The following is a 27,802-nucleotide window of genomic DNA, read 5'->3' on the forward strand; positions in this document are numbered from 1 at the left end:
AGCGTCATGACTCTGCAGATACTCTCGCCCAAGCTCACCTCCCAGCGTCATATCTGCCCATGAGCACTGGGAAATGTACATCATCAGTGAATACCACGCAACCAGTGTCTTTTATTGGAGTCAAGAAGCTTAAATACCCCTTATCTCAGAGTAGCATGTCCTGCACATGAGTCTTTGTGCAGCATTACTCAGCAGGACGCCTCACACTGGCCTCTGCACGCTGTGTCTGGATTTCACAACCTGCCGTGCTGGAAAAATTGTTACTCATGAGTGTTTGTAGTACAAGGAGATCAAGATGTTTTGTTCTTGAGCTAACAGGAATGTGGTATTTCACAAGGTAAAGCAATAACACCAGTGATAAGAGTACATTTATGATCACAACAGAAGTTTTATTGCAGCCTACTCAAACATATGTTGCAATCATTCAACAGAAAAGGGAGGTGATTATTGTTTTGTTTTCACATTTTATTGCGATTCCGACTTCCCTGTGAAGTACAGGCTATAAAAATACCGGCAGCACATCAAGTATTTACAATGAGTGACAATGAAGGTTGTCACATTAGTTTTTTTCCAGTTTGTGAGCTGAATCTTTCAGTCTGTGGGACAAATGAGAATTACGAGTTTTCGTCACAGTCAGGGAACATGGGCTGATACTGACAGACGAGTGACTGATACGTCTGAGCATGTGGAAATATCCTCAGGTCACATAGGGGCTTTCATCCACATGCAGTTGACACACACTTAATCTGATCCATCTTTATGTTTCACATACAGGCTCAGCTGATGGAAAAACACTCAGATACACACTAGAAAAGAGCATTTTTCCTTTTGCTGGATGCACTCCAGAGGAAGCTTTAACCATGATAGCAGCACAGCTTTTTGGATAGCAATGGATGAGGCCATGAAGTTTTGTACAGACATTTGTGGTGCCCAGAGGATGAGTCCTAACGACGTCATTAGTGATGCCTTACCTTTTCATCAGATCAAAGTTTCAACTTGTTCAGTACTTTGGTTATGACCAAATATATGCAAATCATCCGCCTCAGCTGTCTTTTGTATTTAGTACTAATTGCTTGGTGCAATTGTCAGCATGCTAACACGGTAAACTGAGATACCTGCTAAACATCAGCATGTTAGCGTTGTGAGGCGTGCCATCGTTTAGCTGCTAGCCTCGCTGTCGACTCTTTGTCTTGTTTGCGTTGCTTCAGGAAGTGCATGGCAGCCTCACAGCCTTACAGGAAGAGTTTGACATTTAATGAAATACAGTTATTGCAATGTACTTGAAGTCTTGTTGGCACCTTGAGATTACCTGACAAACAGCAGAAACTCCAGGAAGTCACTGCACATGGCAGAGAAGCGGCCCAGCAAATAGCTCTTACATGAAATAGCTAAGTTTGTTTTTGCACTGATTCAACAAACAAGATGAACTTGATGTAGATGTTAATCAGTGAGCTGATATTCTTACCTTCAGGCAGAGCTAAACTACCTGTTTCCCCCTGTGCAAATCTCCCAAATGTCAAACAACTCTTCTAAACAGCATTAACAGCTGTTTACTTACCAGTGTAATAGAAACATTGCAAGTTCAGCATCAAACTTCATTCCCTCACTCGCCATAGAGCTGTCTCCATCAGTGGAAGGCAACGCCAATGTGAACTCGTCTCTATCACATCTTCTACTGTAGTTAGCACGCTAACCAGCTAGCCCCAGCCCATCCCTTCTTTCAGATAGCGACTCACTGTGTCGTCCAATCATAGTGCTGCTCAGAGGGTGTATTTTAACCTCTTGTCTTGTCAACGCAACAAAAGCCGAAGCGCTTGTCAAGCAACAACCACCACCACCCGCCTCCAGCAGGAAACCAGCAGGGAAAACTTTAATCAAGCTGTTTGGTAAAGCTTGGAGGGACAGTGCATCCTGTCCTTCGTTAGCATGAGGAACAACGGCAGAGCGTTTACCTTTGCTCTTGGTTCCACCTTCGCCACAGAAAAATATTAATACTGTATGTTTCATCAAAGTCCTATTAGATGCTTCCTCTCTGTCTTGTAAATCCACCCTGTCTGATGGTTTTAACTTGCTTTATGGGGAGGAACAGACCACTGGTGATTATGGACAGTCGCGGTTTACTCTTGAACGTCCCTGTTTGGCTTTCAGTCCTGTGTTGTTCACATGCCCCTCGTCAGAGCAGCAGCAGCCTGGCAGACGCTGTTGAGAAACACAGGAGTGGATCTGAGGCCTGATTTGATTGCTGCACTGATTATCACTCCATCAGACAGGCAGTAATTGTGAAGTAGATGTGAGGAGGCAGACAGAGGCGGGGGGCTGAGCACAAGCAGCTTGACAACAGGCCAGGTTAGAGGGAGGAGGTCCGGCCCAGAACATGCTGATCTGCCGCTGCCGGTTATAATTGGTCGTCTGTTTCTCGGCCTACCTGTGGGAGTCGTTCAAACCGAAGCCACAGTGTCACCGCGTCTCCTGCCAGGAGTCAAGCTATCTGCGGTTTAATGGCGCCCATGCGGGAACATTTTTTTGATCTACCCAGGAAAATCAATTAACAGTGGCTAATGGCAACAGGGATATTTTTTCCTCTGATGGATTTAATCCTTTTACACATGTTTTAGGGACAGTTGTGGGGAGGATGGATGTTTGTTTCCACCATCTCTCCACAGCACTCCACATGTCTGAATGCATCAGTGACTTTATCTGATTATGGTACTTAGTTTTTCCCTTGCTCCCTTAAAATATGTCCTGATTTCTGGTATACTGCGCGTCATGTTGTTCATGTGAATGAGCTGCTGAAGATACTGCTGGTTTCGCAGGTTTTCCACCAGAAAAGAGCACAAAATCATTTGCATGTCCTCTTGAAATAGGTGGTAAAATTGTGGGTTTTGCAGTGGATTGATTTGTGGAAAATGGATATGGAGATCTCTATTTGAGTTGCCTCTCATTCAGAAGAGCAGGATTACAAACACTGGATGTTGTGACAGAACGAATATGATAATTTCCTTAATGTTGGGGAAATATCCATTCATACAAGTTATGCACAAGGTCCGTTGTGCCCTTCTCTATCAGCCAGATCGCTTAACCTTTTCACCTCTCTCTGATATAAAAAGCAATAAAGCAATAAAGTCCTGGACTTATTTCCATCAGTACACTGATCACTTTTAATGATTAAACATTATCATTGATATTGGTGATTCCAGATTTCATAACATTTGGTATCAAAGCAAAATAAAACTTTGTACAGCCCATCCCTAATATACAGTATTGCATGTCCAAAGACTTAGCAGGTTTCACAACAGTCAGATGATTTGCAGTGTGTCAGTGGCAGAAACTTGTATGTCAAAGTTCAGCAGAGTGAAATCTGAAGGCACCTCCATGAACAAATACATCAATTTAATTTAAATGAGTTGATTGTGACCTGCAATTTCACTAAATGCTGGTGTGAGTGAGTCCTAAGCAAGGTGTAAAAAAGTGTTTTTTTGGGATATACTACTTAGTTTCTGTAAGATAGGGGGTCAGAGGGATAAAATACGTGCCCACATTTTAGCCTTGAGGGATTTCATTTCACAAATTCTTTCACTGAAATCTGTGAAGTTTTGTTATTGGCTCACGTTCGTCAAACGATGAGTCACTAAGTCCTCTTGTAAAATCAAACACCACCTCTACCTGACTGTTGAACAGTCGCTGACTGTGAACTCAGCCTTGTGCCTCCGTGTTTGTCAGCGAGTCAATCCTGTTAACCTGCTAACTCAAGTGCAGGTTGCTCTTGACTCGCAACCAAAGGCCGAAGGCAGCGTGAGATGAGGCCAGGTGAGCAGCTCGTAACCATGGTAACATGTTTGTCAGGAGCTGACATTATGTGGTCTCCCTCCTGCTGACACCTGTGTTCATTTGCAGCCCAACACCTACACGAGCCACACGTCTTAATTATCACAGAGGGATTTTCAGCTGCATCACTGGACGCTGTTGGGTCGTTTATGAGGAGAAGGATGAAAATAAACCTCTAAACATCACCATAACGACCTGAATTACTTTAGTCATTCCTAAACCATTTTACAGTTATAAAATGTTTGTATAATACAATCTAATAAAATTATGATTAGCTCTAATTGGGAACATTGCATCTTGACTCACTGGGGGAAAACAGCCATCAGTCAGCATTAGGTAAATCTGATGTAAGTTTTCAGTGGTTCATATGATGGAGTGGGTGACCTCGTGCCTGTGATTGCACAGGTTATGTTTCAAATGCTCTGTATGGGAAACATGGGTGGAATTTTCCAGACGAATCAGCTGACTGCAGTCGATCAATGTGACCATCACAGTCCGGCACGCTCAGAGAGACTGCGATCCTCGGGCAAGTTTCCACATCAGTGGGCTCAGTGATTAGAGCTCTCATTGAGAAAAGAGGGACACGGCTGCAGGGATCTGTCTTTAAGTCCATTATCTGTAGCCCAAATCCGACAGGATCCTCTGCCAGTCTGAGCTAAACTGTATCAGGTTCATTTGGATAGTGGGAACAAAACTCTGCTGTTGTAATTATTTCTATTTTGATGTTGTTTTTTCTTTTGGCTCGGAGCTTTTGTTTATCCGCATTCATCTATGTCTCAGAAGGCTCTGACCCAACTCTCACCTTATGGTTATTTGCATCCACTGCTGCTTTTGATCTGGAAATTTAAGCTTATTCTGCTGTTTGATTTGTTGCTCCACATCATCTGCAAGCATCAGCTAATTGTGGTAAAAGTAAATATAAGACATACTCAGTACTTTCTCTGCAAACTTTCCTTACCCAGGAAACTAATTTTCTCACTGAACAGCAGTTTTATAACTTTACAAATCACATGGAAACTAATTATACTATTAACTGTTGATTATTCTGTGAATTAATTTTTCAATGAATCCACTGTTTAATCTATAAAATTTCAGAATACACTGAAGCCGAGGCCTTCAAATTGCTTATTTTGTCCAAAATGCAATGCTGAATTGCAAAATTAGATTTATACAGCAAATTCTCACCTTTCAGAGGCTGACACCAGCAAAGTTTGTTATTTTTGCAGTTTAATATCATCATAAATTTGTTATCTTTCCATGTTGGACTGTTGGTTGAACAAAACAAGCATTTTAAGAATCTAGGCAAACAGGATGTGCATTCCCGCAATAATTTCCGGCACAGTAACGATGTATTAACTGAAAAAGAAATCAACACATTAATCAAGAACAGGAATAATGAGAAATGCCCGTCATAATTTTCTACAACCTAAGGTGACATCCTTCAAATTGCTTATTTTGTCAGATTAATACTTAAAAATGAAATATTGTGAGATGCTGACCTTTGAGTATTTGCATATAAAATGTCATCACTTCAACATTTTATCCTGTTACACGTTTTTTATTGTATCATAATAGTGAATGAATTCCTGAGTTACGACCAAAAACATTTTTTGACCTTTGACCTTTGACCTCCAAATTCTAATAGTTCATACTTGAGTCCAGGTGAATGTTTGCACCAGATGTAATGAAATTCCCTCTGGGTGTTCCTGATATACAGCATTGACAAGGATGTGAGGTCATCCTGACCTTGACACCAAAATCTAATCAATACATCTTTGAGTCCAAGTGAATGTTTGTGACAAATTTAAGCAAATTCCCCCAAGATGTAACTGAGATATCACGTTTACAAGAACGGGACATACAGATGGACGGACATCCAAAAATGGCCCTGGCTGTGTCTGTGGAGGCATAAAAACACAAATGATATAATTTATTTTCAAAGTGATCAAAAAGTAACTCTACGTGATAAAACACTCAACAGCTGAAAATGAACACATTTTCTGTGGAGTGACATCTCCTAGAGGAATGTCTTTGATCTGACAGCAGTTAGCGGAGGGGGAGCTGGACGACCTCACGCTGCGTTACCAGCAGAAAACAGCACAGCGCACAGATTAAATAACAAAAACAAGGTGTTGTCTCTGAGCGAACTTTGTTCAGCAGGAGCCCGTTAGAAACGGAGGAGTAACAAATGCACATAACACCAGATGTCTGAGGCCGTCCTGGGTGGTGAGCTGCTATAATTAGCCAGACACACTTGAGTCAGAGCCAAGCAAAGAGCATATCTGCAGGGGGCGAAGTCCAAGTCATCCACAGTGCTGCTGGGAACCGCTCAGCTCACTTCTGATGTCTCTGAAGGAAACACTGATGACATTAAAATACTCACTGGGCCCTGAGGGGCCATCAGCCTGATAAAAACACACAAGCCCTAAAGTCTCTACCTAAGACAGACCCATCTTAAAAGATAACCCATATACAGGGTAGTTCTTTTTCTGTGCATTAAGCCTTTCTGTGCTGCAAAGAGATCAGCTTAAAATTCTGCACCATCAGTACAGACTGTGTCAGTACATTCAGTACAAATCAGAGCTTTAATCTCTTTAAGTTTGGTGTGTCTGTCCTTTTTTTCCCCCTGATTTCAGCTTATTTGTGTCCCCGCTCCTCCAGCTGTTGTTGAGATCTGGTGGCGGGCGAACAGGCGGCACTTCGGGGCAGATTCAGCTGTTCATACATACAACACTTAAAAGACAAACTACATCAGTAAAGACAAATGTGCACAAGTGAGTTTGTGTTAAATCTCAGAGAGAAGAGAAGGAGGGAAAACACCAACACAGGAGAGCTGGCGTGCCGTGGTGCGAGACCATGATGGACACTGTATAATCCCCGACGTCTGCTCCACTGTCTCCTGTAACTCAGTGCAGTCTCTCATTCAGCATTTCCTACATCTGTTATTCTGAATAAATGAAGTGTCCTGTGGTTTATTTTCTATCTTCTAAGACAAACCTCCATTTTCTACAGCAGCTGCTATAAGAAATTGAAACTGTGATTTAATGTTTAACTATGTTTAGTGTGTGAGCACAGAATAAAACTACTGTAGTAATCTCTGATGTCTGTGTTGACTCATCTCTGTCCTGATGTTATTACAGACCATTACAAAATGACTCAACTAAACTCAACTTGATCATGGACTCACTTCTTTTTGGGGACACTGCATAGAGATTTACCCTAATCCTATCCATGACCACTACTTGCTTCACCCTAACCCTGACCTTTGACCCAAACATCAGCTTTTTAACCAACTGTGGACGCAACTTTTGTCCCCTGTTGGACAAGCTGTGCCAAATTGGTCTTTAGTGTGAAATTTGTTCCCACCTTGGACCTGAGAATAAACCTGCTGGCTCTTCCTGTCCTCCACCCCCCCACCCCCTCATTCATTCATCAGCTCATTCATTCATGAAGATTAAGTGTGCATGCCGCCTATTAAATCCCTGCGTGCACTGTTCTCAGTGTGCATCCACTACGTTTTCTAAGCATTACAGTCAGTGGGATTGCTTTTTTTTCTTTTTTTTTTCTGAATGATGGTTTTTGTCTCCTGATTGTGCACTGAGGCTCAGCTGATCCCAATTACGCACACAGAAGATGTATAATCCAACCAGCACCCACTGCCAGCTGTTGAGAGCAGCAGAATATCGGCCAGTGGAATCATCGACCTCACTTTTCTACATAAAAACAGTTTGGAAAATGTGCAGGGAGATTTTATTTCTTCTGTTTCACGTACACATTAACTGTATTTTGTAAACATTGTCTTACAGAGCTGCTAGCCCAACATAAATGTCATTATGTTCAGCGTTTCTGTGCAAAGCTTTAGTGTGAAACAATCATCTGAATTCTGCTTTAGAGGATGTTTTTTTTCACACAGAAAAGATTAAGAATCACGGGGAAATACTCAAGATGTTATATTTCTTATTAAAATGATGAAACTGAAAGATATATAAATACATAATATTGTCTGTTTTTCAGTTGGTATTTAACTACTCAGTATGCACAAATTCAACTAGTGAAATATTATTTTTTAAACCTGTGATATCAAAATTTTTTGCCTCTTGGGTGCAGCAGAAACGTTGTGAACACCTCATTGACAGATCGTCACTTTTTATGTTGATATAGTCAGTTACAGAGCGACATTAGCATCATTCTGAGTTTTGTTTGTGGGAACCTGATGAACATAAATGTAATATACTCTCTGTTTTAGCTCTGTGTTTGGTCTCTACCGACAAAGCTTTAAAAGATCTGTAGAGTCAGCTGCATGTTCAGGTGATGATTCTCTGTAGGTTCATCAGAGCGCTCCACACTGTCACATTTTTTTCACATTTTCATCTGAAACATTATTATAAAAATATGTATTACAGCTGATTCAAGCCCCTGTCACACTTCAGTTTTTCACAGTTTTACACATTGGTCTCATTTTTGGATAATAACTGGTAAGCTGAGGGTCTGAGCTCGAAACACATTTCTATAACACTTTCAACATGACACATCTCTGAACTGAAAAATAATAATAATAATAATGAAATAAGCAGCCTGTGAGAAAACACAAAACTTCTCCTCTTTTATATAATTTCTTATCACCGTTCTCCAGCTGTGTTGCTACTTTCTCTTGTACATCATAGAAAACATTTATGAAAGACAAAAAGCCTTAAACAGACCCATGAAGCCAGTAATGTTTGAGATTCCATGTCTGAAAAAGACTTTAGAGGCTGACCGTATAAAGTTTCTTTTCATTCATCAAATACTAAATATACCTTTAAAAGGTGAATCATGTAAGGCTCATCATATTGTATCTAATAATATGATAATGTGATGTTGTAGGAGTCATATTTCAAAGCTTAAGAGTAAGAAGCATGAAGGCTGGTCCTTGATTGAAAGGAGGTCTTGCTGACCAACACACCGCCCTGTATCCAAAAGCTTTATTAACAAAGCTTTAAATAACACTATGTAATATAGTGTAATCTTTTTAAAACATGTCTGTGAAACTATATGAAAACTGCCCACTCCAGAGAGACATTAACTTCCTGCTTGTCCAACGTTAAGCTAAAGAAAAGTGATTATTGTGCAGCGCTCATTTCCGTCGTCTTAGTGGTCCCATGGGTCTGCGTTAGAGTAAATAAAGCAAATGGAGGTTACATGCTGGGCGCCTGTAGAATAAACCCAGCATTATATAACTCTCTCATGGGATATTAGCCTAATTCCCCTCATGTGGCTCCGTACAGGAATGCACTTGTTTCATGGCTCTCATGAGCAGAAACAGTAGAAAAATGTGTGTGTGTGTGTGTGTCTGTGTGTGTGTTCGTGTACTGTAGATAGAAAGATGGTTGTACCGCTCCTGTGTCTCGGCCTCTGTCATATGATTCTGTAACGTAAGGAGCCGAGACGGTTCGCGTCTGCAGTCTGCACCAGTGATCAGACCCTGAGCTGAATCATGGGAACCAATGACCCTCCACGCTCATGATCGAACCGTTTAAAGGCCTCATTTGAGGCACGTGAAGCTCAGTGATCGTTCGCTCGTGTTTCAGGCTGAATATGTCAGGAAACTCACACACACACACACACACACACACACACACACACACACACACACACACACACACACGCACACACACACACACCTTAAAGTGAGCCTGTCACAGAAACAGCCCATCCTCTCATACATTCACTCTGTTTGTTTACAGGAAAAACTGTTGTACAGCTGCTTTGATGTCATATTTTACAGACTGTAGATACAAGCAACATAAAGAAAACGTTGGACGTGGAGCTGTCATTCACAGTTGGTGATAAGGAGACTTTTTGACAGCTGCTTTATCTCCCACTTGGTGTAATTTAAACAAAGCTGTACACTGATTGTATCTGTATTGTTAGATCTTTCCCTAATGCTCAGCAATTCATCTTTTCCACAGTGATGCCGTCCTGCTCGGGGGCATCAGATCAGCTAGATGATCAGAGAACGTATTTTGTTGTTTGATTTGGAGGATATGTTGGATTAAGCCACTAATCTGGTGTGACTACAAAACGAGCAAATGTGGGTAGTCATCTTGAAGTAATGCATGAATGCTCTCAAGTGAGAATGACTGGATGTTTTCCAGTTTCTCCCTGTTTAACCTGACACAGCCTGAATGCAACAACAGGTCGACAGGAACATGATAAATTGCAGATCATCTCCAAAACAGCAGTGAATCAGCTCTTTGTCCATAAGAATCTGATATCACCAACGTTCAAACTTTTACCTTTCACATCGTTTTGTTAGAAATTGGCTGAAACTATCACAGATCTGTGAACATAAACCTGCCAAGAAACATTTAGTCAAGCAGGAAATTTACAGTTTTAATAGGCGATTAGTCATTTCACTCAGCTATAAGGAAATTCATAAAGTTGTGTTTTGGATTGTTGGTCACACAGAAAAGACAATTTGAAGACGTCACATTGAGATGAGGCTCTGAGAACAGTGACTTTATAATTTTATATAGATCCTGTTACACTTTGAATGTGGACAGTATTTATTTTTTTTATTTTCATTTTATGATACAAAATCGTCTCCCTGTTGATGTCCACAGACAGTTCGCAGAGTCAAAGATCTGCGAGCAGGATTTCAAAACTCAAGAAGCAGCTATTTGCTCTCTTTATAAAAATCTTTTAAGCAGCGAAATACTGCATCATATTTACTGTAACATGAAGCCTTTATTACGTTTTCACAGTGTCTGACTGTTTACACATCAGCGTCCTGAGCTGCACTTTCACTCTGTCTAACACCTGACACCCACAGCAACTAATGTTAAATCATCAGCAGGAAATAATCCCTCATAAGTTATGTCGCCCTTTAGACTTCACCATCACGTCTGGAACATCTAACAGGAACATTATGTGCTACTGGGGGACGACTGGGACATGTATATATATCACCTGACATGACACTTTTATTATTTAAAACTTAAACAGATTAATGAATGTCTGATCTACGGCAGACATACATCTGCGCCAATTATTCCAGCTGTGACTGTGTCCCAGTAAACACTTCACACACACTCTCAGACTCAATAATTCAATGTGTTTACACTTTGAAGTCGTGCACCGCTGGCGTCTGCAGCACACTGTGCCCAGACTGTGGTATTTCACACTGCTCACATCGCCCGATAATTTGTAGCATTTAGCAGTTGAGCTATGTTTGGCGTCTCCTTAAATGTGGGTCAGTTACATTAGCCTACCAACTCCCTTTTTTACTCTGCGTCCTGGACATGCCGCAGTGAACTGCAGTGTCGGACTGTTAGCTGCTGGTTTGCAGGGACAGATTTTCAAAGTACCTATAAAATATGTGAGATGCCCTTTTATCCCAAACTGCACACAGTAAACTTCAAAGGCTGTGGAGCATCAGGCAGAGAAAGCAGTGGCCCGCGCTGCTGCCTTTGATCTGTGACCTGGTTAAATGAACCTGCTGCTTTCTGTGGAGCCACAAGACAAAGCCACTTGTATCTGCACTTCCCTCCCTGGTTGACTAAGAAACGCTGCTATTATCAGTGTCAGGGAGGCAGGAGAGGAAGGAAGGAAGACGCTCTCTTTGAAAAGTGTATTAAAGTCAGAGGAGAAGAGTGTTTTAATGAGTCACCTTTACCAAACTGTACCAAAAAGTTTTAATGAAAGGTAAAAGCAAAAACACTTTTATACTTTAACTCTTAATCAAAAACAAAAGCTACGTGTTGCACTTCTACATTATAAGACTGTCGGACTCACAAAGGAGCCTTTAAAAAAGGGTCAAAAGTGATGCAGCAGAACCAGAGATATCATCTGTTTTATTTCATCCATTCTTCTTCCTTGTCAAAACCTGGTGCCAACATTACCCACAATGCAACACGACTGCCAAAAGTTCAGTAAGCGATTTCAGATGCAGCAGCTAATGTAGCTTCAGGCAGAGATGAGAAGCGGGCTGCAGAGGTCTGGTAAACTCACTTCAGTTTCACTCCACAATTTCAGATTTTTTTTCCATCTTCAAATTTATAGTCTTTTTTTTCTTTGTTCTTTATCAAACTTTAAGTCTTCAACCCCCGCAGACTCAGCTCCTCTACTATATATATAGTATATAAATAAAGGCAAAAATGCAAAAAAGTAATCTTAAAAAAGGATAAATACATCTTTTTTCTGCAGTGACTCAAAATATAATTTATTATGATGAACAATATATTAAACCAGTACAGTGTGTATATGCTGAAATGATGTGGATGATTCTGAGTAGGTGTAATTTTAGCCAAATATTCAATCAATATATTTACCATTGATGGGAGGAGATTTTATTAGCACCTTCTGTGCATCTTTATTGTTTGCACTTGTCAATATGGCACTAAAATATCCTTAATATATGATTTTTTCTTCTACCAGCTTAAAAATCCTACATGTATTAGACTGGTGCTGATTTTGCATTTAGCTGATTACTGATTTCACCCAAATATAGTTGAGCTTTTTAAAACAAAAAATACATATACTGTTGCAAAGTACTTTATACTGTACATTATTTTTATTTTTTCTACAGAATGAACAGATTCAGGATGAATCCTTGTCTCTCATTGGCTGTATTTACATGTGCTTATTTGCTCACTTGAGAGCTGCTCCTAAGTTGCACAGTAAATGTGTCTTATTTCTCACATTTTTAGTTTTACATTTGGTCTTTAGAGCATTTAGAAGTAAAAGTTTGATAAATGCAGGCCAAACAGGCAGAGCTGTATTAAACTCTCACCTTCAGAGGAAGTGAGTGAACACTTCGTTCTGCATGTCCACGAACACATTAGTTGATATTGATACTATGGTCTTTGTCAGTGCTGGGATTGCCAGCGTAGGTTGTGTTCCAGCTGGAGACAGATTATCGTGGAGTCATTCATTCAGCTCAGGTCAGGCCGGCAGATAAACTTAGAGTGGCCTGGCATATGTTCAAGAGGATTAGGCCTGTGCTGTCATTCTAGCGTGAGTTAGTTTCACTTCTCCTCTTAGTTTAAAAACAGTACATCAAGTCGATGACAGTTATGGAGACCTGTCTTTCAGCAGTGAAAACATGCTCACTGCTTTCACCAACACTTTGTTTTGTCTGCACAGCAGCTTCAAAGCCAGCTGGGTGAGGGCGGTGATCAACTTGGTTGTCGCCTGTTGCGTCAATGTGATGGCACAGCGCTATTTTTAAAGGCATTGACAGGCCATGATCACTGCAAATGAGAGGGCGGAGGCATGCTCAGTTAAAATAAGCATGACTTTTTTCAGCCCCAGTGTGGTATCAGCGTACAATGCTCTGACGTCAAAGAAAAAGGAGACTTTGGGACTCTTTACAGCAGCATTGTCCTTATGTTTATTCAAAACCATCCCTTTATGTCAGAACCAGGAGGCAATGACACAAATTAGATGCACATAACTAAATCAGTGCTCGGCCTAAATAAAACCACTTGCACTTGTAGTCATTCTGCAGTCAAGCACTGTATGAGGAAACGAACCCACTAAGTGCAGATTAACGTCTTTTTGCACATGCATCAGTGTTTTCTTGATAAAAATACTGTCACATGCACTGCACTGACCCACTTCCACCTGTGTCTATAAAACAAGACAAGAAGAAAGCTGCTCTCTCCAGGGAAGGCACTGAGTGGAAAATTCCTCCTTCAGTGGCCAAACAAACAGCGTGGGGCCCAGAAGACGCCTGGACAAACTTGGCATTGTTCAGAAGAATAACCGCCTTATCAGAGGAATCCCTGGGCACTGTGGGGAGACAGAGGGAGCTGCAGGAGCACTTCACGGCATAAAAACAATGGCAGTCCTCTGAGAAAGATGCAGAGGAAACAAGATTTGTTGCTGTGTCCAAATGATTAATAAAATAAATAAATAAATAAATAAAGACTATCTTTCTGCACCCTCATATTACCCAGTGCCCTCTATAAACGTTTAACAAACAGTGAAGGACAAACTTAAAGCAGTTGCATAACACTGTTTGCATGATAGCGCTGTGATTAACCCCGCAACCTCTTGTCTTGTCACATAAAGCTGTTGCCATTTTTATTCCCCTTCATTCTTGACCTTGTAAGTGAATCCTCCAATGAGCCACCAGAAAACACTTCACCCTGTTCTGGTAACAATCTGAAGGTCAGTCCAAGTTTCTAACCTCCATACTTCAGCAAACCTTAAACTCTACAACTGTTTAACAAACATAATAAACCATAAAATGACATTTTCTACCACGAGGAAACTCACCTTGTTATAAACAACATGATAGCTGCATGCTTGGTTTCACCGCAAAAAATCTCCATCTGAGAAAATTTTGTCTATTTTTCAGTCATATTTCCTTCAAACAGGCCAAAAAAATCAATTAGATTAGAAGATTATTTCAACATGATTCCAATTCCTATCAGTTTGCAGCAAGAATAAAATATCAGTGCCTTAAAATAAGACTAAACAAGCCAAGTCATTTAATTGGAATTTGAATTTTAAAAAAAAGGCACAAGATATGAGACAATTCTTGAAGACAGTTTGATTTGAACTGGAAACAGTTCAAAGGACTGAGAACAGTAGCCAAATAAGATAATATGAAGATGTTTGTTTGCAGCGTGCAGACCACTGACTACTGGAGGGTTTCTTTGCTGAACCCTCCTGCAGTGATTTTGTTTCACCTCTTGCCCCCCTGTTGTTTGATGCCCAAAAAACTCAAACCAAACTTTATGCAACAGAGTGGAGCCTCGGTGAAGCTGAGCTGGGGCAACAGATGTATTAAAAGAGCTGGATGGGGCATGGTGAGTCAGCTTCCCTGCCTAGTTGTCCCAGCACCCAACCTCAGTGTTACAACTAAGAAAATACTTGGGGCAGCCTAGAGGTTGATGTGCAGACTATAATAAACCTTCTCCCCTCATTTTCTGTCATCTCTCGACTTTAGACTGTCTTATAAAACAAAATCCCAAAACCCCTTAAAAATTCTCTATGATGAATTTCCCCATATATCTCCATTATAAAAAAACATGTCTTAAACACAGATTATGTCATTTACTCACCTTCAAGGAGGTTATGTTTTCACCTGTGTCTGTTTGTTGATTTGTTTATGAGCAGGATTATGCAAAAAGTACTGAGCCAAATTGCACTAAACTTGGGTGGACGGATGGGGAATGGGCCGGGGAAGAACCCATTAGATTTTAGAACCGATCCACTTAAAGGGGTGGATCCTGGAATTTTTAACTTCTTTCCTAAACATTGCAAGATGGGATTTTTTTTATTCTTTTTACATTTTTGTCAGTTTATCAGTAAACAATGTTTTGTTTGAGATATTTATGGTGTTGAGATCTATGAGTTTGTACAGTTTGGTGCAGATGTATAGGATTGTTAGCCTGGGCAGAGCTGCACTCTACTGTGTGCAATTCTAGTTCATGTCAAACCTTTTCAAAGCTGAGAAAAGCTGCTTTTATGTGCATGGCTTCATTTCATTGTCAAATCTCAATGTAAAATACCAAGTCAGGATTGAAAGACAGCTCCGCTTTTCTTCTACAAGTTCTCTGGTAGAGATGTTGAGAGCAAAGACAACATGAAGCAAGTTGAAGAAATACTATAACCTGCAGCTTTTTAATAACTGACTCTAGCAAAGTTACCTTCACTGCAAACTGTCTGTTTCCACTTTCAATCGGAATCAATGAAACAATGTAAATATGGTGACTACACAAAATAGTCTCATATCAGTAATATAGCAACCACCATCGCTCCTATCACAAAGTTGATTAAATAATCTGTTAAATAAAACTGTTTTATGTGCAGCCTGGTTTTACCGCTCTTCCCGGAATGACTGGGCACTGATTCAGAGTCTGGTATCCAGTTTTCATCATACATCCATCAATGTGACAACCAAGCATCAGCCATCCCAGCTAAGTATGACAAACGTACCCCCCGAAAACATCCCCATCCTCAAGCGTTATTATTTTCCTAATGATAAAAATACCACCAAGACACACATTAGAAGAGGTGAAATTACTGTGACCTTAAGTTGCCATGAAAAAAAAAGAAATTACATTATATCTCAAGTGTTTGAAGTAGCAGCTATGAGGGAAGCTGCATTCTCTGCCTTGGCTTCAACTTCTTTGTTTAAACCACCCTCCTGCTTTAAACTAAACAGAGGGGCCAGTGTTTGAGCTCACCTTCACTGTGACCTTGTAAGGAAATATTCCTGACTTACTGGTAACACTTCACCACATATTGTAAACCACGGTGGAGGAGGAGGGGGGGGGTGTACATCAGCAGGAGAGGCACTGGTTATGGAAAGGCCACCCAACACTTAGCAGGCACTTAGCGGTGGAAATCATGTCAGAGCTTTGGGCCCACGATATCGTACAGTACACGGATGATTCAATTACCGTGTTGGAACTGTTACATAAGAAGGAACATGAGCGACGGAGGAGACGGGGCTGGTGCACCAAGCAGTCCCTTCACTTAGGATGAATTAAACCCAAATTGGCAAACAAGATTCAATCGAGTAATTCTGCAGCATGTGTGATCTTTGAGTCTCCGCATCTGGACTGTGTCAAACTGGCCCCGGCTGAGACAGGGAAGCGTGGCATCAAGCATGGACTAGTAATAAATAAAAATGCCAACTTTCTGCAGCTGCAGTGGGCCATCCAATCAGAACAGAGTGACTGATCTCAACACTTTTTAGACACTTTTATCTGGTTTAATCTCTCTTGAAACTGCAGAGCCATGCATTGGGCGTTTATACTGTCTGTAGACATATTTTGCATTTTCTTCTTTATTTTCTTCCCAGCGACACCGAGCAAAGACGGCCCACAATAGCTCATGAGAGTCAGTTGCTGCCGTGTGCCGAGGCAGGACGGAGGTTGTGTAACAGAGGCGTGAGGTGGTAACTCCCACAGATGGTACAGCTGTAGTTGCCTCGGGACCTTGTGCCTTCTTTCATAACACTTTATGTGTTCTTAATCCTCCATCAGCCTAAGCCCTACCCTACTGACACCAAGTTTTACCTCCCAACACCTGCCCTGTCTTGCTCCAGTCGGGCCCCTCACTCTGTATCTAGGTCTGACCATGACTGCCGGCTAAAATTCACTGGATTAGGTATCGTGATTTCATCAGAGATGTAACACCAGCGTCAGGATTATGTGTTCAGCTCACTGACACTGCTGGCTCTGAACCTGTCATCTGACCCATATCCTAATTTATAATCAAATATATCTATTAGAAACATCCGTAAGGAATATGTGAAACACAAAACAGTGTTTGGTGGACAGCAATTTTGAGGACTAGACTGAAGGTTCCTGCTTATGTTTACAGATTTTATAGTTTGATAATTGACCTAAAACATCTGGTAGACCTGTAGACAGCTGTGTAAAACCCATTTTCAGCAACTGCACAAAGCTTTTGTTTGAGGAACATTTTTGGCCTGATGGCACACAGTATATACTTACATTTAGTGTGAACGATTTATGACAGACTCAAAAGGTGAATAAAATGATTTTAGCCGAGTTTATCTCCTGACGGCTGAACTGGAGGTGTCAGTGGAAACCTGGTGTAAATCGCAGCTTCACCCCACGCTGTCTGGTCATGTCTTCTTTGGCACATCACTGTCATCCCTCCCTAACAGAGAATTTTGGAGGCGACAGAAAATGTTAAGCTCTGAATCACATCTCTCACCTCTCAGTGTGCAGCCACACTGAGGCTGACAGGCGCCGCCGACACCTCCTACAGCAAGACTGTGGCCGGATCCGTCCGAGTGGTTTCCTGCTTGTTTCTAGGGATTTATGCGCTCTGGGTCCACACCTGGAAGGGATGAGTGTGATTGGTGACCACTCCACAATTTGCCACCACACACAGGCCCCATGACCCACTGGATTTAAACTTTCACTCAGCACCAGGAATCCCACTATGCTCCATGCAAGTGAGGAGGGAGGGGAGGTGGCTTCTCGTAGCTCACCATCTTATTTAGCAGAAAAAAATGCAGTACAGCTGAAACAATTAGTAAATTACACAATTGAGAGAAAATTAATCAGCATCTAATTAGATAGTCGGTCAAGTGTTTCAGGTAGTTTTCCAGGTAAAATGATTGTAATATTTGATAATAGGCTAAATATTTTGTGTGTCTGTCAGATACTGAAAACAAGGAGTTTAAAGAAGCCACCTCTGGGAAGCTCTACTCGGAACTTGTGTATTTATTGAAATAAATATATATATATATATATATATATATATTCATAAGTGGTCTCAGACTTTTGGACTCTGCTGTATATATTTCACAGTAAAATTGTGATTTGACTGATACTTGTACAAAACAAGGAATGTAAAGGAGCCACCTGGGAAATTATACTGGGCATATTTCAAATTGCAGTCCTATCATTATTATTACCAAATTATTCACTTGCATAATTCTGAAAATTATTATTAAGGTAGAAACTTTCAGGAGAAAGCAATCTTTGCTACCTGCATATGATGTGTGGTTATCAGGTATCTGACCTCCACATCTTTGGTTCTCTTAATCTCATGTTTTCCATCTGGTGTTTCATAACGTCTGTACAAAATAAATAAAATATAAATAAATAAATAAATTCAAAATCCAGCATCATGCAGCAGAGAGTCTTAGGCTGTAATCTCCTGTTAAAAACCGCCATTAAAAGACTCCCTGCAGGATTAAGATGAGAAGAGTGAGGAATAAAGAGGACTGAGGCCAGGATTTTGTAAAGAGCAAATTACAGTATTTAAGATTTCATCCATAACCATATTACACTTTCAACAACATACCAAATACAGAACCACTGTCCACTATCTGCGCTCTGATGCTGTTTTATATTTAGTTAATTTTTTCTTTTCTTTTTCTGTTTCATTGCCGACTGACCTTCACATCACACAGAGAGACAAACCCACACTGTCGCCTTTTCCAGTCTCACAATGGCCCAATTATATGCTGTCGATATGAGCATCAGCCCACAGCAGTGCTTTGAGCTAATGTTCAATTAGAAAGGCAGCAGGCCCTCAGATCGACTGACCCTCATGAGCACCATGAGGGTTATGAAATTATTAGGTAACAAAATGAACTTTAGGATAAAATAACAATAAGGATATTACAAGAGAATACATCAAAATAAATAATTCAATTTTATTTTAGGGCTGCGACTCATGCTTGTCTTAATTATTAATCTAAATGAGTAACTTATGAATTTTTTAGTCTATAAAGTTTAAAAAATGACAAGCTCCTACAGCCCCACAGGACATCCTTAAATTGATTGTTTCGTGCAGCCAATCGGTGCTGTTTGGGCAGAGGTGACCTGAAAATACAACACAGTTTTATGTTCAGAGATTTACTTAAAGAAGACAGTCCATGGCCCTTATGAATGCCAGTTGTATTTGAGGTTGTATTGTGTCTAGTGTGTAGGAAAAATCATAGACAGTCACCAACTCTCAGATCAATGTGTTGTGAGGATCAAAATAAATAATGAAGATTCCCAAGGAGTCCAAGCTGTGTGTAAATTATGCACAATTTGAGATCCAGATACAACACCAATACCGGCTGCAGTATGAGGACTTTAAAAAACTGAAAATAAAAAACTGTAGATGTGAATGACAGTGTCCTTTTTATTTTATGAGACTTTACCTGGATATGTTTAGATTTTGGACTGTTGGTCAGACAAAACAAGAAAATTGTGTGAACCTGCACATTTGGAAATTGCAATGAACGTTGTCATTATTTCATAGACCAAACAGTCAGTGAAGTAATTGAGAAAATAAATGCCAGGAGACTCAAGAATGCAAATAATCTTTTGCTGCAGCCTTAAATTTAAATCTGCACTAGAGACAAAATTCAACATTACTGAATTATTTGACTAAATGCTCAGAATGACAATGTTAACATACTGATGTCTAACAGATATAATGTTTTCGATGTTTACGATGTTAGCTTACAACGCTAATATTTGCTAATTAGAACCAAACACAAAGTAAAGCTGGGACCAAATATCATTTGTTTTGCAGGTATAAACCAAATATAAGACGAAATTTGTGACCTGATGATGGTGCGAGATGAAAAGTTATTGCCAAACACACGCTGTGACCAAGGCTTTACCAAAAGTAAACACATCCAAAGGTTGTCCAGACGTTTTGCTCTGATCACCAAACATCAACCTGCTGGTGGCGATAAAGGAAAGGTCACAGTCAGTAGGATTCTTCCTCTGGGGATCATGGCTGTCTGTACAAAACTGCACGGCAATTAGTCCAATAGTTGCAGAGCTTTTTCCATCTGGACCAAAGCAATAGACCCACCAACCAACCAATAGACCAACGTCGACCACTAGCACAGCTAAAATTCATCCAGCTTCAGTGATCTGCACGAGTCTAGTTCACACTGGAACCCCTGTCATTTGTCTTTAGTATCCACGTCAGACATCCGACAATGAAAAACCCAAAGATATCTAATTTAAAAATCCTCACATGAGAAGCTGGAACCAGAAAGTTTTGCTAAAGGAATAATTTAAATGATCAATTACCAATATTGCTGTTTTAAATAATGGATTAACGGGCTACTCGGTCAACATTAACGTGTTGATTTCAAAGTCACATCAAGCCAGCTGAGGACAAACACTCCTGCTGCTACCAGATCAGAGGACGTCTCCTCTCTTCTTATCAGCTGCATTACTTTGTACTGTTCCTTCAGTCAAGCTGCAGCAGCATTAACCCAGATACAGACCCACATAGTTTGGTAGAAGAAAAAAAGCTTCCTTCTTATGCAACCCCATCATCAGATAGGGCAGCATCACCCGCGGTCTATTCTTCCTGTGCATGCCGAGTCAGGAAAGAATGAAAAGACAGGAACATCACAGAGATGCAAAGACAACAAATCACTGCAGGTTATGTACAAGCAAAAGTCATCTCATTCATTGACTGCAGCTCCTCCGGCTGACTGACGAAGGCGTCTGCGGTAGAGTGCGCGGGGCAGCCATGCATCAACTCCACTGAAAGAAGCTAAAGAGCTTTCGTCTTTCACAAGGATTTGTGTTTCTCTGCTGCGCTGACTTTGTGATTTATGTAAGAGAAAGATTGGCAATCGGGTCGAATGACGTCAGCAGTGTTTGGCAGATGAAGAGTGACGTACACAGAAAATAGAAGGGACAAACTAAAGAAAAAAATTTAATCAGGAGACTGACAAAATCCAGATTAACAGGTTAAGACGACTGAACTGCATCATCGTGTAACATCAATCTATTTGGTCATATAACTACTTACATTTTCAGTATTTCCAACTTATATTGTTGCAGTAGTTTGTGTCCAGTTCCTATGAAAACATCACATCATCATAGTCAATGAATATGTGTATAATTCTACTTTTCTTTCCTTTTAATATCAAGACAAATTTCGGGTTAAATTACACTTTTACATAATTCAGTGACACAAATCTCGAGCTGCTCCTGTTTCACAACAACCAGCTGTTCATAGCATCAGCAAATTAAACAGCCTTCTTCTGGTTTTTTGCACACATGGTGAGTTCTTGAACACGACAGATTCACAGGGTTGTGTAAGCTCGTCCGCTGCTGCAGAGCTCAGCGGCAGCAACATTTCTTCCACTGAGACAGCGGATTCTCACTTCCAAGTCCAATCAACAGAGTTAATCATAAATGGCGAGTGAGTGGGCGGGAGGCATTGAACTAAACTGTTCGGTGTTTCGGGAACATTTCATTTATTAAAATGTGAACCGGAGACATAAATCAAAGCATGTTGTCTTACTACACAGAGAAAGAAAATAGTACTAATGCAGATTTCCTGTCCCTGCTGCCTTTAATGACCAGACAATGAATTTAAAAAAGTAATCAGCCTCTTCCCCTCCCACAGCTGTATTCTGGACAGCTGCTCCACATTCAGGCATTATTAATCTGTGTTTTACATATTCACCACAGCTGTCTGCTCCAGACCTGTTGGCACAGAGAGCCCCCTGACAGTTAGCAAGAGTCACTAATTACTTTCCGGATTAAAATTTTAAATAAAAACACGATAAGCTTATGAAATATCACACAGTGTTAAAGATTAAACCAGTGTTTCCCGACCACCTTCTGGTTCATGACTCCATATAAAGACCAGTAAGTGGTCGGGGGTCTTGGCTTGTTTCAGACAATTGGTTTCACTTAAATAGTTTGAGGTTTGAGATTTTCTCAAATGTTCATAAAAAAAAAGAACAGAAAAATACCAAAAAGTTCATACAAACTTGTGAAGCTACAAGTTTTATTAACTGTATATAAAGCAGGTGAAGCAGAGAAGTGGTTTGTCAGTGTGAAGAGTCCTGTCGTTGACGTAGAAAAGTTGATGGTATGAAGGACTTTTGGTTTGAGGTGTCAGACACTGTTTTGATCATCTATAAATCACTTGAGTCATTTATTAAAGTCCAAATATTTGCTTGTTTCAGGTTCTCGGGTTCACATTTTATTGTCGCCTATGATTTGTAAATTTAAAATCTTTGGTTTTTGGACTGTTAGTCAGATGTATCAAGAAATTTTTAGACATTACCCTGGACTGGAAATGAAAGACTATGATCGGTATGTCTCAGCATTTTCTGATCAATGAATCGAGAAATTAATTTTCTGCTTACGTATCTACTTTCAAGCATATTGATTTTTTTTGTACTGCACATTTGTGACATTTACAGTTTAACACAAACAAGATATCTTCATGGTCATAGGTGCAATCCTCTCAACCATCAGTGTGTCACACAGCAGCTTCATGTCCTTGCTGCAACATGTCCCTGTCATTAAAGGCTCATTAGCTAAATAGTTAATATCCCTGAAGTGATATATCAGCTCTGTCATTTAAAATCTAAAACTACTCAAATCTCTGGTACAAAGGTGTTCACACCAGGCTGAATGCTGATCAGCTACATGAGAGGCCCCGGCATCAGGACTTTGATATTCAGGTTTTCAAAGAAACATGAGACGATGAACAAAACAACAAAGAGCTCAAACCATTTGTGCACAAAGTGCAGGTGCACAGGTTAGAGTTAGAGTGGTGGAGGAAAAAACCTGCCTTTGTAGCAGCGTCTGTAACTGCGATTTGCTTACATTAATGTTATCACCCCTTTCCATAAGTGTTTACACTATTTGGTTTATCGCAGATTGTAACATGTAATAACCCACAAACACACTGCCTGCACCCTTTGGTTCAATCCCCAACAGTTTGTGTCAGGACGACAATAAATCAGATTCTCTAAAATCATTTTGTTTTGACAGTTACAACTTTTTGAAGCTGCTGGATTTCATCGTTTAAATCCAGCCACATTTAAATGAAAATTCACTTAAGCCATCAACTAAAAAGCCTCTCTCACTCAGATCAGTTATTATTTATTACTGATATATTATTATTTTGATGGTGACATTTATTTGGTTCATTTGTATTTCTACATCCATAACCACATCAAATTAAAAACCTAATTTATAAAGAGTGTGAAATGTTGATCTTTATTTATGGTGAGGCTTGTTATGGCACATTTTGTCCCACGCTGACTGGCTGTATTTATCACTTTAATGATGCAGAGAAGCACCATTTTTGAAGCTGTGAAAAACTGCACCAAAATGCTGCACACACATCAAAATCAGAAAAGTAGTTTGTTCCTGCTGCTACGGTCATGTACACAGTGTTTTATGTAAAAGGTTTAGCTGATGTTTTATGTATTTCATTATGATTTATATGTTCAAGTTCATGTGTTTTATGTTTTGCCTGTGAGACCAATTCCCCTTCAGAGATAATAGAGTTAAAGTTGACGTTGAATGTGGCGTTTGAGACGTTAGCATTAGACACAGATGGTCACAGCCTGATTCACAGTCGACTCAATTTAACATGCAAAAATGTAAAGTAAGTCAAACCCACTGTTCAGCACTGAGCATATTCATATTCACATGAATCTTGTCTGTCAGGTTCCTACAAACAGCTCTGTGTGTTCCTGCTGCTGAAAACCCAGAGTGAGTCACGCTATTGCTGTTTTGCATACCGCGGCTGGTTTATCTGGTTCGTTTGTTCATGCTGCATCCAACAACAGCAGCCACGGGTTATTTTAACACTTGCGTCACCTATGACTTTTTTCAGACTTCCCTGAAAGGCCAAGAATGCTTGGAGCATTTACTATAAAGCTTTAAAAAGTTTTCCCTTTAGGTGCTTCCTGTGACAGTATAAATTTTTTTTTTTCTGACATATCCAGGAAGACTTTAGCCAGGAGGACTTTATATCCTGTCATGGGATTTAAATGATGATAGCTGGCAAACAAAAGACCTCTTCTGCAACCTCTATACTACAGAGAAAGCCTTGTAAGTTGTGATAGCAGCAAGAATGTGCAACTCCTCCATCGTCTAAACTGTGGAGTAGTAATGTGATTGCACATGCTTCTTTTGTAGCAGCACATGAGACGCGCCGTGTGGTTCCATGTGCGCTCAGAAGACGAACTGTCTGAGTCTGAGTCAGTGTTCTTGATGGGAGGGAAGAGGGAGATCAGAGACACTGAAGCAGGTCATGTCAGATCCAGATCACTGGGTACATTCCTCCTAGAGAACAATGAAGTTCGTCTGGTTTATCTTAAGCGACCGTTGTCACACTACACCGGTTTTTATTTACACACACATACACACACCCTGTAGGTCAAGGCTTACTTTCATTCATGACAACGAAGCAGTAACACAATGTAGAAATACTCCATTACAAGTAACAAAACTATTATCATCAAATATATACTTAAAGTACCAAAAGTAAAATACTCATATGTCCCACTTCAGAATGGAATAGAATAGAACAAAATACCTTTATTGTCATTGTACAAGCAGTGCAATGAAATTAAAAGTGCTTCAACTGAAACAGTGCAATCAAAACAGGCAATCACACAACATAAAAACCAATACCAATAAAAGCAATAAATACCAATGAAAAACTATAAATACCCATATCAATAAAAAAACAATGAATACCAATAAATAATAAATGAGTTCCAGCACTGAAAGCTGTGTATAAAAGTGCATATTATTACTGGATCATAATTATTGACACATTAATGGAAGTATCACTTGCAGCCAGTAAGGATACGTCTCATTTAACTACTTTATATACTGCTCGGTAGCTCATGTATTTCACCTCGGGTGTCAATAAAGATTTAACTTATACTTATACCTACATAATAATTTACTTGTTGATTTTGTTTTATTAATCTGAATCTGCAAAGTAACTTCTAACTATAGTTGTCAATAAAAGTCGTGGAGTTAAAAGTATAAGAATTTGCTTCTGAATTGAAAGTATCAATAAAAGAAAATGGAAATACTCAGGTGAAGTACAAGTACCTGAAAATTACAAGTTAAGTACAGCACTTGAGTACATGTACTTAGTTACTTTGCATCAGCTCTTAGTGAAGATGATATTTATCAACACAGCATCTGTTAACGTCCAAGGTGCTTTAGCTCGTCGGCTAAAATGCTTTACAGTGTTGCAAGTGTTAGATGGTGATGCCACAGCACAGTGTTTGGATGATAGACACTGTGCTGTGTAGCTACAGCTGAAAAGACAGGTGATGAGTGTGTTTAGTCACCATATAAAGCCTTATATATATTTTACACTCCATAATATTCATTTCACTGACAGTATTATTTATTCATGTTTTTAATTACACAGTATTTCAGTACTTGTCTAATGACTTTTTAAGTGAGTTTTACGGCTCCATGTTCATTTGCCTTCTTTGTTTAAAAAGACACAGGCTCTACTTCTCTATGCATATGTTTTACTAGAGAACATGATGGAGTTGACTAATTCATAAACCACGCTCTTTTAATTGTTGCTGCTCTCAAACATCTTTTCAAAAGCAAATCACGCACTTGTTTATATAAGCCTTTTAAAATGTCAAGTACTCTCAAAGCTTTGATGGTTTGAGTCCACTGCTTTTATCTGGCAGAGCAGAGTGAAGCTTTCATTGTTCATTATTTTTAAAAAGACAGAGTCGAGCTGATAGCAGACATTATTTACTGGAAAACCAAACCCTTAAAGGAATACAGCATTTTGGGAAGTCTTAGCTTAGCTCTGTGGAAAGACAGGAAGGAAGAGGAAACAGACACTGTGGCTGGGTCTAAAGGTACAAAATCCACCTGCCAGCACCTCTAAAGCTCTGTCATTCACATGTTATACTGTGTCTTGTTTGTTAAATCTGTACAAAAAACAAAAAGAGCTTTGCTGTGGGAGGAGACTAATACAGGTGAGTCTTCAGGTACCTGGACACTGACACAGACAGAACCCAGTCCTGTTCTCCTAAGTTTTAATGTCAGGAGACATTTAAACAGTTACACTTACTGAGTCAGTCCTCACTTTTAGTGTCACATCTTGGTTCAACTTTCTCTGTGTTGAAAACAAATCGAAACTTTCTCAGATCATCAATCATGCAAGAACAATAACAGGCACCACCCAGGCACCACCCAGTCCAGTGTTAGACATCAAACAACCCTCGTCACACGCCACAGAACAAATATATTCAAAGCAAACAATTTATACCAACTGCCAGTAGCATGGTAAACGAGCTATGAAGGCATTAGTACCCAAACAATACAAATGTGATTTGCATATTGTTGCTACATGTACGTTTTAATCTGTGTGAGCCACATCAAAGATAAATTCCCACATCTTGTGATGGACAGTAAAGTTTTTCTGATTCTGACCTGCTGCTGCTGGCAGCTTCATCCTTATCAGACAGGTTTGAGACTTGTATCTGTATTTCTACAAATGTTTAATTCCTCCTTTAATAAGAGGAGCAGCTTTAAAGAGCAGGTCTGATAATGAACTGATGTAACTTCAGGCAAAAGATGATTTTGAGTGGGCTTAACTAAATCTTATAAATCTGGATATTACTTGACATTTAACAAATTCACCAAAAGAAATGATGAAGAATTCAAACTTGCCGGTGTCTAGTTGGACTGTGTTTTCTTTGTACATGTGTTTGTTCAAACTGGCTCCTCTCAAAACAGTGGGAGCAAACATCTTGTTTGAACTGTTGCTTTAAAGAAGAGAACAAATGTTTCAGATGAGAAGCCTCATTTTAAGCTTGAGGACAATTTCAAGGAAATACTTAGGATGCTTCTTAAAAATGATTTAGAATCAATTTATTGTTTTATGGTAAATATGTAAACACATGATACTAAATTTTGGTCCTAACACCAAGCCTTAAAGCTGTGACTCAGCCTGGGCTGAGGAGTTTCTGAGGCGTCACCACATGAGTAAAGAAAGAGAATAAACTATTCCTGCTTATATTTCTCAAATTTTTGCATCTCCTTGTGAAATATTGGCTGTTTTCCCCTCTTCTGGCCTCCAAAAATCCTTCACATTAAACAAAGTGGGAAAAATGTCTTTACTCACAGCTCATGTCTACACCTAAAGCTGCTGCACACAGGGTCCGAGCTGAAATTCAGATGTGTAAGATGAGAAGTTCATGTGAGAAATTTCACAGAGCAACAACATACAACAAGTCTGAGACGAAAATAATACAGCTCATTGTGTTCTTTTTTGTTTCCTTGTGCCACCGGACAGCTTGTTTGTCAGGTTTCTTAACAAAAGAGAAAGAAAGTTTTGGGTCCAACTAATCTTGATGGTGAGAAGATGGTGAGTTTCACTCTACCACGACTGCTTGTGTGACGATGTGAGATAAAGTGATAGGTGGTTAGATGCTTTTTTTTGACAGCTAAATTTTAGGAGAAACATTTTGGTGTGCATGAAACAATAGGAACACACAGATCTAATTGTCTGCTTTGTAAATTTAGACGTGTGTGGACATAATTTTGACCTGTCACAAAGAGGGGTCAGTTTACAGTACATTGCTTCATTCATCATTTTAAAGGCATCTAAAGTTTTCCAGTAATAAATTCAATCACATCCCCATAATATAATTTTAGTTAAGAGCCTCTTTATGGTATGATGCAGCCGGGAATAGTGGCTCCTCAGCTGTGTC

The 27,802-nt window shown here is 39.8% G+C and overlaps 1 protein-coding gene across 11 annotated transcripts in view; it reads right to left on the bottom strand.

Annotated features, from left to right (window-relative positions):
• rbm43 (RNA binding motif protein 43) overlaps window positions 1-27,802 on the bottom strand; it is a 63,621-nt gene that overhangs the window by 13,427 nt on the left and 22,392 nt on the right. For 2 of the 11 annotated variants that reach the window (XM_071499829.1, XM_071499831.1), the window contains one exon: window positions 17,509-17,634. The exons of 2 other annotated variants lie outside the window; for them this stretch is intronic. The gene's annotated coding sequence lies outside the window, so the exon portion shown is untranslated. Of the gene's footprint in view, window positions 1-1,558; window positions 6,175-17,508; window positions 17,635-18,291; window positions 18,380-27,213; window positions 27,256-27,802 lie in introns of all 11 variants that reach the window. 7 more of the 11 variants (XM_071499825.1, XM_071499826.1, XM_071499827.1 and 4 more) reach the window with 7 other exon arrangements.

This window comes from Trachinotus anak, unplaced genomic scaffold, assembly GCF_046630095.1.
Source record: "Trachinotus anak isolate AG129_WGS33_773 ecotype Australia unplaced genomic scaffold, CSIRO_AGI_Tana_v1 ptg000016l, whole genome shotgun sequence".
Taxonomy (NCBI): Eukaryota; Metazoa; Chordata; class Actinopteri; order Carangiformes; family Carangidae; genus Trachinotus; species Trachinotus anak.